This window comes from Etheostoma spectabile, unplaced genomic scaffold, assembly GCF_008692095.1.
Source record: "Etheostoma spectabile isolate EspeVRDwgs_2016 unplaced genomic scaffold, UIUC_Espe_1.0 scaffold00002703, whole genome shotgun sequence".
Lineage (NCBI taxonomy): Eukaryota > Metazoa > Chordata > Actinopteri > Perciformes > Percidae > Etheostoma > Etheostoma spectabile.
The window spans coordinates 84,579-96,629 of record NW_022602941.1 but is presented as its reverse complement, the minus strand read 5'-3'; the positions used below and the strand labels follow the sequence as shown (position 1 = coordinate 96,629).

The 12,051-nt window shown below is 37.8% G+C and overlaps 2 long non-coding RNA genes across 2 annotated transcripts; one reads left to right on the top strand and one right to left on the bottom strand.

The window, feature by feature from the left end:
• Window positions 1-2,973: 2,973 nt before the first annotated feature.
• LOC116676125 (uncharacterized) lies at window positions 2,974-3,747 on the bottom strand. Its single transcript, XR_004328599.1, has 2 exons — window positions 3,596-3,747; window positions 2,974-3,115 (listed from the first exon to the last, which is right to left on the bottom strand). It is a non-coding gene; the product is annotated as an uncharacterized LOC116676125 (long non-coding RNA).
• Window positions 3,748-8,192: 4,445 nt separating this feature from the next.
• On the top strand, window positions 8,193-11,204 carry LOC116676124 (uncharacterized). Its single transcript, XR_004328598.1, has 5 exons — window positions 8,193-8,359; window positions 8,472-8,559; window positions 8,729-8,748; window positions 9,530-9,698; window positions 10,617-11,204. It is a non-coding gene; the product is annotated as an uncharacterized LOC116676124 (long non-coding RNA).
• The last annotated feature ends 847 nt before the right edge of the window (window positions 11,205-12,051 follow it).

Genomic DNA, 12,051 nt, shown 5'->3' with positions numbered 1-12,051 from the left:
ACTAAAAGTAGGTGCAATTAGTGACAATTGACAGTAAAAGATATTCGTTCAGTAATTTTATATGGATTTGCTTGTTAATTTACTTAAATTTCCACATTGACAATTTATATTACAGTGTAGTAGTATATACTATTAATTTATGTTAGAATAGAGCCCAGGAACCTCTTTTGATTTATACTATTTGTTAAAGGAGACCTTCATATCTATGATGTTACAATGCCAGATGTTCATGTTAAACATGGCCAAAGTGTCAAATAATGAGCTAAACATATTTAAAAGAAATCCCTGTGAGACAAAAAATCTGATTACCCAGTGTTCAGAATTGTTTTCAGCAGTTTTCTTTAGTCTGGGCTCTGTGTGACAACACACTGAGCCAGTTTCCTATATCTGGCTGCTGGCTGAGCTATTACACAGTGATCACAAGACTACAAAATAGGACTTGAAATGCAGCAGCATACAGCCCCTTTTTAAGTCAAACATTTCAGCTTAAACATTTCCACCCCCATATAAAAAAGTACAACTAAAATCCTTCATAAAACAAAAACATCTAATTTTATTTACATTATTGATAGCATTTTCAGATATTTACTTTCAAAACCAACTGGGTCAACATAAAGCTATGAATGTTGCCACTGTAAGTGAACTACCATGTACAATTATAAGACTTCCTCACTTTCTTGATTCAATTTTATATTATATGACTTTCTAAAGCTGTGTGCACTGGATTTACATAGAGTTGGTTACGTCCACAATTAAGTTGGTATACAAAATCAATGAAAATCAATGGGAAAAAGACAGGAATGTGATACAAACAGAACCCAAGCAGAAAATGTTAACATATCTTGTTAAATAGTTTGTACCATTCATAGCACACTGTACAATATATGAAACATTTAGGGCAGTCTTAATAAATCAATTTATATGCCAGTTTACAGCATGCAAGCCCAAAGTAAGTTTTTTTTTACTCTTCTGACTTTATACTACAAAACCTCTGAATGACATTAAGTAACCACCAAGCTTTTTAAGGTAGCTAAATTAGAAAGCAAAATTAACGGCAAACAAAATCCTCAGTATATCTATCCAAGGTCTGTAACACATAAAAACCTAAAGGTTGAGTATAAATGACGTGTGGGGAGTTTGAAAAAGGTGATTCCTGAAGGCACTTGCTTCTCATTGACTACTGCCCAAAGAGCCACTTCCTCCTGGTACGTCCCCAACATCCTGAAAAGGGAATACATATCCAGTGTGTGTTCATATATTGTACAAAATATCATATTGATTTCAGAGAAGAGTGGGCAGACAGGTTCAAGATGGTAGAAAGGCAACATTAATTTAAATAACCACTTATTACAACCAAGGTTAGGGCGGCTCGATTATGGCAAAAAATCTTAATCATAATTATTTTTGGTCAATATTGAGATCACAATTATTTAAGACGATTACTTATCGACTTTGGAAACATCATCCACTTATTTATCCTTTTTTTTTAAACTTGTATTTTTAACAGTGGATTTCCTGGGATATAATTCAAATGACAAAGAAAGAATATTGCGAACCTGAGTGTGGCACAATAATCGTTTTACCTCAACTATTTTGTTTTCATAATTGTCGGAGGCCATCATTGAAATGGAATGTAACTGTAATCAAGGTATGCAGAATATCATCTCTGAACGCACAACCTTAAAAAGAGATGGGCTACAGCAGCCAAAGACCCCACCGAGTGCCATTTCTGTCAGCGTTTCAGTACCCACCCTAAACTAATGGCGTTTTTCCACTGCTGGTAACGGCTCGCCTCGGCTCGGCTCACCTCGGCCCATTCTATGTTCGTTTTCCATTGCAGATTGCGTAAAGCCTCAGCGTGGCTGGTCACTATAGCAACGCGTGATGACGTAATTTTCAGCGTGACTCACAACAGCACGTCGGCTACCTGCCGCGGCCAGAAGAAATGTTTTGTTTCAAAAGAAACTGAAGGAAGCAACAAAAATCACCGCTAAAAAAACGGGAGTTTGGGAATTCTGACGGAGTTCAGACGTCGACGTGACGGCTGTTCGCCGACACAAAAGGGTAAGTTAAGTTTCCTGGTAACGTTAGCTAACATCTGCATGTGTTCAGCATCGCAGTCAGTATTTACTATACGCTATATAAAGTACACGAACTTTAGCAACATGATTACACACCAACATGTGTGCTGTGGACTGTTTGTGTTTCAGAGCATTCACGCTTTGCAAAATCGCCGCCGCAGACCGTCTGGTGGGCGATGTCCGACCGGTGAGATCTCTGGTTTTGACTACTGGGCTTCGTATAATCTTCATGAGAGTCACGGAGAGGCTTATGACAACGACTGGGATGCATCTGGGACAGCAGAGCCGGCGGGACACTGTCACAGGGTGCAGAGGAAGAAGACCGGGAAGTTTGGGAGGGTTTGATCCGCTACTTGAAAAGCTAAATAAAAACTTTTGTTATATATATTGTCTTGTTTTTTAAAGTAACAGTGTGCAATATTGGAAACGACATGAAGCCCTAGGAGCCCGAACAGTTGAAAAGTGAGAATAGTGCAGAGAGTGGATAATCTGTCTGTGTTTGGCTAGATTTGTTTTAAATGTCCCGTTTGTTCTGGACACACACTCCGCACTCTTGTTTGCTAACAACGCAGTCATAAGTGACGATTCTCTCCGACCAACCAGCGGTCTGCAGGTAACCACGTCACCTTTTGGGCTCGCCTCGGCTCGCTTGGAACCTCGACTGAGGTAGTACTAAAAAAAGTACCTGGTAGCAGGTCCCAGGGACTTTTTTTCGTAATGGAAAACCAAAAAAGGCGTGTAGAGCCGAGTCGAGTCGAGTAGATACCACGCAGTGGAAAACCGCCATAAGACCACACCAGGTGCCACTCCTGTTCACAGCTGTTCAAGATTAAGTTATAAAAGGGCTCTTACCAGCAACAATGTCCCTTACAAGAGAGGGCCTCATTTTTTCCCATGGCGCCTGGAACTTGTCCACCAACATGCTGCTGCCACATGGAATGGTTATTTGACAGGGCTGAAGACAGGTGGAAGACAGGCTGAAGACAGGTCTTTCTCCCTCAGGTGAACAAGTGGCTGGCTGGGTCTTCTTAAGTCTGCATATAAGCACAGAACAAAAAGTATAGCTAAACCTCAATAACGAGATATGAATTTGCTTTGTCATTATTAGATATTAATGCATATTAGATTAGTTATTAAGATATAATCAAAATATCGAAATAACAATGAGATAGCTAACATGTTGCTTAAGCATTTCTGTCCATGTGTTTGAAGTGCTGCCACGGTCATAAAAGCACCATAGCTTTTGACATGTCCACAGTGAAATGAAATGTTTTGCAAGATGCATTATATGAATTTTAACATGAAAAATAAACCAAGAAAATAATGCTTTGCAGAACTTACAAACCGTGTATGTCACTTTTGATAAGCTAATGTTAGCTTAACTTGGAAGAAGTTCGTTTTGCAACTTTTAAAATGACCGTATACCGTTCTGTAAATCTTTGGCTGACGTTTCTTTAAAGAACCGAATATGTTGGTTAGTGAATAGAAATCATTTTGTTAATTAAAACACTTACGTGAAATGTGTTCTGTGCTGCTCCAATCCTTCAATGGCGCCCCACTCCTCCTTTACGTCGCAAAAAATGTCCTCGTTCTGAAAAATACTCTTCCTCCAGCAATGTTTCCTACTGGATTGCGGCTGTTTTACCGTCATAAAATCTCTGAATATGTTTTGTTAATAACATTGTTTAATTTGTTTTGTTCATTTGAAAAAGTCAAATGCAAAGTTAACGCCACAGAAAGCCGCGCAGGAAGACCACAGAACTTACTACCTACTAAAAGCACCGCGCAGTCATACACATTCGCATTCGCACATTACCGTCACCAACCGGACCGGAGTGTGGGGCGTGTTCCACCACTGTCATGCCGCGAATGCCGCGGGTGGGCTTCATTCCATTTCAAATGACTGCCTGTCTGCCGCAACCCGAACCCTAAAGTCACTGTTTCTGTTAAAATAGATGACTTCTAGATGCCATTTAATAAAGCACTTCACACACTATGTTACTATTCTCTTTTCAAGCAAATCAAAATGACCTATTAGTGTGTGTAAACTGACAAAAAACATAAAAGCACTGCAGTCAATTAGGGATGAGCCGAGTATCCGGCTGAAACGAGTATCCGGTACGGATAAAGCACTTTTGCCGAGTACAAGTATTATCCGAGTAATATGAGTCAATATCCGTGCTCGGATTCAATGAAATTCTCCATTGACTGGGTCTCCGTTCTGTGATAGGCTAGTCACAGTGCCAGTCACAACGCCTCTCCCTTACACTATTCTATGATAGGCTAGTCCCAGCGCCCCTCCCCTACACTATTCTGTGATTGGCTAGTCCCAGCGCCCCTCCCTACACAGACAGACTCCTGTTGCTGTGTGTCTCTCACTCGCACACGGGACACGGAGAAGTGAACAGCTCTCCCTTTCTGGTCCGCGGAGCTTTTCCCGTTAACATTTAGGGTTTCTTCAAGCTTCAGGTTTGTTTTATACTTCAGTTTGAACTAGTACCTAGCAACCAGGAGACTTCTGGTAACCGTGGGGTTGGTTCAGGCATAGTGCTCGGCAGAATGCTACTCGTGTTGCATGTCTGCCGTCTGAGTTTTTTTTTTTTTTTTTTTTTTAAACTGCCTGCTGCTCTAACCAGTTTTTTTTAATGTCTGAAACTTTCTTGCTGTGTTTTAAAAAAATAAAAGGCAGTTGCGGTATAAATGAATAATATTACAAATTAAGATACACACACAAACACATTCCAACCCCCCCCCCCCCCCTCTCTCTCTCTCTCTCTCTCTCTCTATATATATATATATACACTACCGGTCAAAAGTTTGGGGCCACTTAAAAATTTCCATACCACTCCATTATAGACTGATCTGAGTGGGGGGGCTGATCTTTAATGCAATATCTACATTACCCATTATCACCAACCATTCATTCAATCATCCAAAGGCACATTCTGTTCACTAATCTGATATCATTTTAAAAAACTAACTACAAAAACACTGGCAAACCTATTTGCAATTATGTCAACACATAATGTAATCTGATTACTGCCCTGGTTAAAAAAACAATGCAACTGATCTCAGCTGGGGCTCTGTCTATAATGGAGTGCAATGGAAATTTCTAACTGACCCCAAACTTTTGACCGGTAGTGTGTGTATATATATATCTTACTCACTCACAGGCACAGACACTCACACATACCTGGTGGGAAAATAAAAAAGAACCAATAAAAAAAAAAATTGATCACACTGATAATAGAAAAATTAAAAGTTAAAAAAATAAAGTTATATTATTGAGTATGAAAACTCTTGTTCATTACATTTTACTTAATAATTGCAACCACATTGCTGTATTTATTGTTGCAAAACTTGTTATATACTGTAGGCCTATATAGTTTGTCACCATGACAACACCATTGATCTGAAGCTTGATGCTGTCATGGAAATAGTTTTCTAATCAGCAATAAATATAACAATTTCTGATCAACTCATATCAATTGCATGCTTAAAATAACATACCGGTTAAAGCCACCCCCCCCATTTCCGACCCACTTCCGGGTTAAATCTGACCACTTCCGGTTTAGGCCCCGCCCACTCCGAGTACGGATCCGGATACAGATAATACAAGTGGTAAACAGATACAGATACAGATACAGATAATGCTGTACTCGCTCATCCCTACAGTCAATACTGAATATCTTTACCAGTATTTGGTTTTAACAAAATATTTCTGGCTACTGTGTTTAGTATACTCCAACTGCACAAACTCAGTAAAGATACATGCCTTTGGAGTGAGAACCTGGTTTCAAATCCCACTGCGATACATCCACCACTGCGCCCTGAACAAAATGGGTTACTTTCTCCAGAGATGTGACCTCTGACATATATAACAATTGTAAGTCAATTTGGATAAAAGCGTCAGCTAAATAAGTAAAATGTAAAAAATATTTATGTATAATTTCTCTGCACCTTTGAAGTGTGTTTTTCATCTGGCATTTCCTCAGAACTCTGACTTCACTTATGCTTATTATCACAAAGCTACTGTAGCTCTGATTGATACTTTCACCTGACAGAAACAAGTCTACAGGTCTTGATTTTCCAGATTATTTCTATAAATATGCCTTTCCTGTGTTGCTACATAGCATGATTACTTTCATAAAAAACATAATCAACTCTTGAAAGGTAGTTCTGATGGGACAATATGACTTCATATGAAAGCAGCCCTGATAGTGTAGTGTCTGGACATTATGTGGTCATGGATGCATCAGTCATTCACTGATGTGGTGTTAAAAATAGGTCATTAGTAAAGACAACTGTTAAACTACATTCACACTGCAGGCTTTAATTATTGCCCACATCAGATTTTTTGATTGATTGTCCTATTTTTAAAGGTGCTGCATATTAGATTGTAGTGTAAAAGAAGATGCAAAGACATGCCATGTGACTTTTGTGGTCAGCTACATTACAGCACTCCAAGAAAGTGCAATATTCTACTTTTGTAATACCATTATCAACATATTTTTAACCTTTTAATGTGTTTCTGTGAAATAAATAAAGTAAAGTAAAGCTGTCTTATAATTTCTTAAGTAAAAAGTACAGTAACTGGAGCATTTGTTCAGGTTTCACTTCAGCCCCCTGAGTTTGAGACCCCGGATCTAGACTGACATCAGTTGCATGAATACTGATTTGACTGTCAAGACTGAGGTAACATTTCAAAAAAAGCCTAGCTGTATCTCATTATGATTACATATGCAGCCCAAATTCAAACTAGAAAACATTCAATTTTATGTGACTTATTGTTATAAAATTTGGTCTAAGTCACAAAAAAAATCTGATTTGGGTCAGTCTGCGGTCAAAATAAGTGGTTATTTCCAAATAACCACTCTGTGTGTTACAGCATTATATAATGTTCTGTCATTCAGAATTTAGAATTTCATATGTGTCTGTCTGCCTTCGTAAATTCCAATCTGGACAGTGAAATTGGGATATCTTGCACAAACAAAATTCTTATTAAAAAGTAAGACTGCTTTTTTTTCAAATTCAACGACATGGAGAAGCTTTTCCATGCGAGGAATTGTAAATAGCTTCTTGGATTGCAGTATCTTAAAAATATATGAAACAGTGCAAAAGACTTGAAAGGGTTAAATCAGGAACGTTGTGTAGACAGAGTCGTTAACGGATCCGCCAGGTGCAGACAGCGGTCAACTTCAAAGACAACTTTCATCTCTGCAAAGTCAGGAGCGGGAGATTTTGGGATACGTGACTCTAAATGTGCGAACCAGTGTTGCCAGGTCCGCTTATTCTAAGCGACTTTGGGCTTGTTTTTTTGTAAAGTCGCTTACAAATATTGGTAGTCGCGGGTTGCGGTTTTTTTGGGCTTGTCACTAAAGTGTAGTTGCTTATTTGGACTTGTACACAGCTTGTCCTTGCCGGCTCGCTCGATCCCGCCCCTTTCCCCATAAACACTATAGACAGCAGCGTTATTTCCCACCCACTTCCTGCTTCTAATTGGCTCTGACCCAGATGGAAACGAGTACCAACCAATCAGAGGCAGAGCAGGGCAGTCTGTTGTTTTCTATTTAGGAAATGCGCGAGTAGCGACTAATGGTGAGTGGACTGTAGGAGAGTTTTTGGAGGAATAAATGCCCGGGATAAAGTGGGAGAAATATGGGAAGAAATATAACAAAGACTGGGAGAAAGAGAAAGGAGGAAATGAATGGATTCAACCCGTCGTGGGGAACAACTCAAAATCACTGTGAAAAAAAGTGATTTCAAATCCCATCCGTTTTCTAATGTTAACTAATGTTAAAAGGTGGTTTAAGTTACTCCTGTGGTCATTGTCCTGAAGCTCAGGGGGAGAAAATAAATAAACTCTAGCCTACCGTGTGTACAGTTTACCAATCTGTCTACATGGATTGTAACACAGTTTTATTTATTTTTCTCTTCCAGGATCTTAGGGGGGCTACGTAGAAAAAGTCGCTTATTTTGGGCTTGTTTTCACAGGCCTGGTTGCGTATTTGTCTCGCAAGATCTGGCAACACTGGTGCGAACCTTCCAATAATTTTAAAGAACAACGGCAACGTCTGAGTGGGAGGGGTTACGTTAGAAAGCGCGGTGGATACAGCGGGAAGGAGACAGACAGAGAACGAGTCCGGAGCAAGAGAGGAGCCGCGGCTGTTTTACCGTTGGAAACAGTATGGAAGAGAGGGAATTTTAAGTGCAACGTGTGTGAAATTCAGGTTGGATAAGATGCCATTGACAGTCTGCACGTAAACAAGAACTACAAGGTACGTAAGCCCGAAATATAAACTGTATTAACGTTACTCATTCAAGCTTGGTAACTTTAGTTAGCATAAATGTTAGCTTGTTAATCATTTACCAACTTTAACTTTACTCCAGCTTGGCAAACGTGCTAACTTTGTAACCTGGGACCTGAACCTCGACGTGAACGTGGTTAACGGTGTCAAATAAATGAAGCAACGTTACAGTAAGTGTTGGCTCACTAGTATAATGTGGTTAGGTTGAGATAGTGTTACCTGTTTTACCTATTTAGCTAACGGTACTTAAACAAAATAGTTTACAATGCATTTTTTTTTTTTTTTTTTGGCAGATTTCTAAATTAAAATTGCCTCATACTTTCTTTTCTGTCTCAACAGATTTGCTGACAAAGTGAGAGGTGAGTGTTTTGCTATGTTCAAATGTTCAAAGTTCACTTGTCAGGTGTCTGTGAAAACCCTAAAAGGTTACTACGTTCAACATCAAGGGTTACACAGAAATGAGGCTCATTACCAGTATGCATGTTGGAAGTCTCACTTTAGAAATTATAATTCATTTAAATGCCATGTTTCCAGTCATCATCGACAGACATCTTATGTGTCACAGTGTGAGACTTTGCAAGCACCATTTTAATGTGAACTTACTCATTGTAAGAGTTGATTGATTTAAAAGATCTTTTGTGTCACGTGAAATCTCATGCTTCAAAAAGAGAGGAGGTGCAATGCCCGTTCAAAAACTGTGACAAGACTTTTTCAGTGAAATGGTCTTTAACGTCCCACCTATCCAGAAAGCACAAACACTCAACAGCTTTTTTATGTCTCTGGTGCATACTGTTTTCCTTCAGCGCCTAGTGAACCTCAGTTTTCTAAAGCTTGTACTTGTACTTTTTGTTAACGAAAGGTTGATATAATGAACAAATCCTAGATTTTTGTTTTTATTGCCTTTTGGAAAACATCCCAACCCATTGGAGTTTGCTATCTATTGCTAGTTAATGATGATACTGTATTGTTTGGCCTTTGGTGATTCTACTCCTTCCAGTTGCAATGTTTTTTCATGTGTTTTGTGTGCTTTTGTTAAATCTAATTTTACTTTACAAACTTATTGAATAATTACTGGACGTTATGGTCTTTGAGCACAGTCTCAAAAATACAGATCCCCTGTCTTTTGTATGTTTACAACAGGAAGTTCTCCTATGGCAGCAGATTACTTCATGCTTTCTGTGGACCAGACCATTGTGAAAGGCCACATCAATGCCTTCACTGATGCTCTTGTTTTGATGTTTGCCACGTACTACTGCCTGAACATCTCTTACACAGCAGCCCAAGGAGCAACATTGGAGTTCTTGCAGAGGTAAGAAAGCGAAAGTCTATTTAAAATATCAAAACAGACATTGAATGACCAGAAAGTTAGTTATCTCTTTAAAATATGATGCAATTTAATAAAGAAGCCTTGCATAGGACAGGATTTCACAACTTTGCCTTGCTGTCACAGCCTTTGTCTTTTTCACTACATTTTCTCAACTGTAGAGTGTGTATTAATATACTTCTTAAATTAACTGACCTTCTCAACAAAATAAGTGAGATTAAGAGTTCTAATGCCATGTCAAGACATCTATGTATTGTATTGCAGAGATATTTACTGAATTTAGCATGCTAACAAGCCAACCCCGGCCCATTCTGTCGGGTTATTCTACTTTTGATCTTAAGAGACGATAGTCCGCTTATGCCTCCTCAAGTGTCAGCTGAGATGTGTGAAGTAACAACTGTGTGTTGGCCTCAGCAGCACAGTGAGCAGCTGGTCTGCAATAAGCCATTTTATCTTATGTTACTTTAAGATACAGTGGTCAGTATTGTGCCAATATGCCTCCTCGCTGTGTTGTGTGAAAAATATGGAAAGGGCGGGTTTAAAATAAAAAAGTGAGTGAAATGGTATACTCGATAATGTCTGCTCATTGATAAATCAATTGTTAAGATACTACTGTATATGATACACATCTCACACTGCTGGTGGCTCTTTTTTATTTTTTTTTTGGTATGAATTTGACAGGTGAATTATCACATTGTACTGTTTTCTTTTTTACATAATACATCCAAATGTAGAATTTGGCACGTCGATATGTTTTAAATTTATTCCTGATTCATCCTCATGTCAAGATGACTGTGTGTATATATATGTACAGTATATACAGTGTGTGTGTGTGTGTGTGTGTGGATAATACAGGAGTCCACATTTTATTACTGAAATTGTTTGATGTATTTCATTTGATAGATGCCTTTTCAAGATCAACCCAGACAAGGGATGGAAAGTGGAGAAGAATGCTACCAGAAAGCAGCTGGCGGTCAGTCCAAAGGTTCTTTCCCTGATAACAAAACTTGAACTATGAATGGAGGGAGTAAAAAGAAACTTTTCAGAAGGGAGACCATTGCAATCCAATGTCCCTAGTTGCACAGTTCATGTTGGTCTCATTCTCATATTCTTGAGTGTTCTTTAATTGTTGTCAAATAGTACCACTTTGACCCAGATGAATACTAGGTACACGTTGTAACCATCTTTCGAATATAGAATTGGTTCACAGTAATGTTACTACTTTTAAATTATAGGCTTCTTCAGTACCTTCAGTTTTTAAAGTACCAGACTGACTTTTACATTTTATTGCTTGCTTTGTGTTTTTATTTCACTGTGAACATTAGCTGAACCTACTGTAAACTGTTCTTGAACTGAAGCAGGCAATTGTTGGACTGCTAGCAGTATGTAGCCATGCCACGTTAAGCTTTGTAAGCAAGTATGTTGCTAGAGCATTAACTGTTTTCTATTCTTATCTGTTGGTCGACAGAATAAAATACACAATGAACAGTAGTAAGTGTGTCCTGGTTGTTTCTAAGAGCGGTTATTGTTAAGCTAAATCTCCTTTTTATAGATTGTCATTTAACTGCTTTGTTATAGCTCAATATTTTAGAAATTGTCCATTACATTTTCAGGTTGAATGTTTATAAATATACATTTAGTTATGAGTATTATAGCAGTGTTATGAAATTTGACAAAATTATCAGCAGGTTGTTGCTATAATCAATATTTCTTTGACAGTATTTGGACTTTTAAACAAAGGTAAATCCATTGCTGGGCATACGTTTTTAACGTTAAAGATGAATTAAATGTACATGATTTGCATGTAAAATTGCATTTAAAAACACCTTTTACTTGGTAGATTGCTGTAATTGTACTCACACATTCTTGTTTAATAACAGTATTTGGTTCTCTTTTTAAAAGCAAATCCACTGTTTTTACGGCCAAGTATGCTTATTTTACATTGAAGATTAAATAAATATACATGAACTTTATGTAAAAATACATATAAAGACTCGTATTATACTTAATAGATTCTAAAATGAATGGTAAATTGCTGTAATTATACTTGTACATATTTGTTTAATAACAGTTTTTTGTGTTTTTTTAACGGTAAATTAATTGTATTTATGGCAGAGTATGCTTTTTTCACATTAAAAATCAATTATATACACAGGATTTATTTGTAAATTTACATGTAAAAACTTGTAATAAACTTGATACGATCTTAAATTAAGGGTAGGTTGTTGTAAATATAAAGCTTATTATCCGTTTTACAACAGTATTTTGACATTTTTAAAAAGTAAAATCAAATGTTTTGTGGGTGATATAACGCGTTATTACATTTAAGATGTGTCAA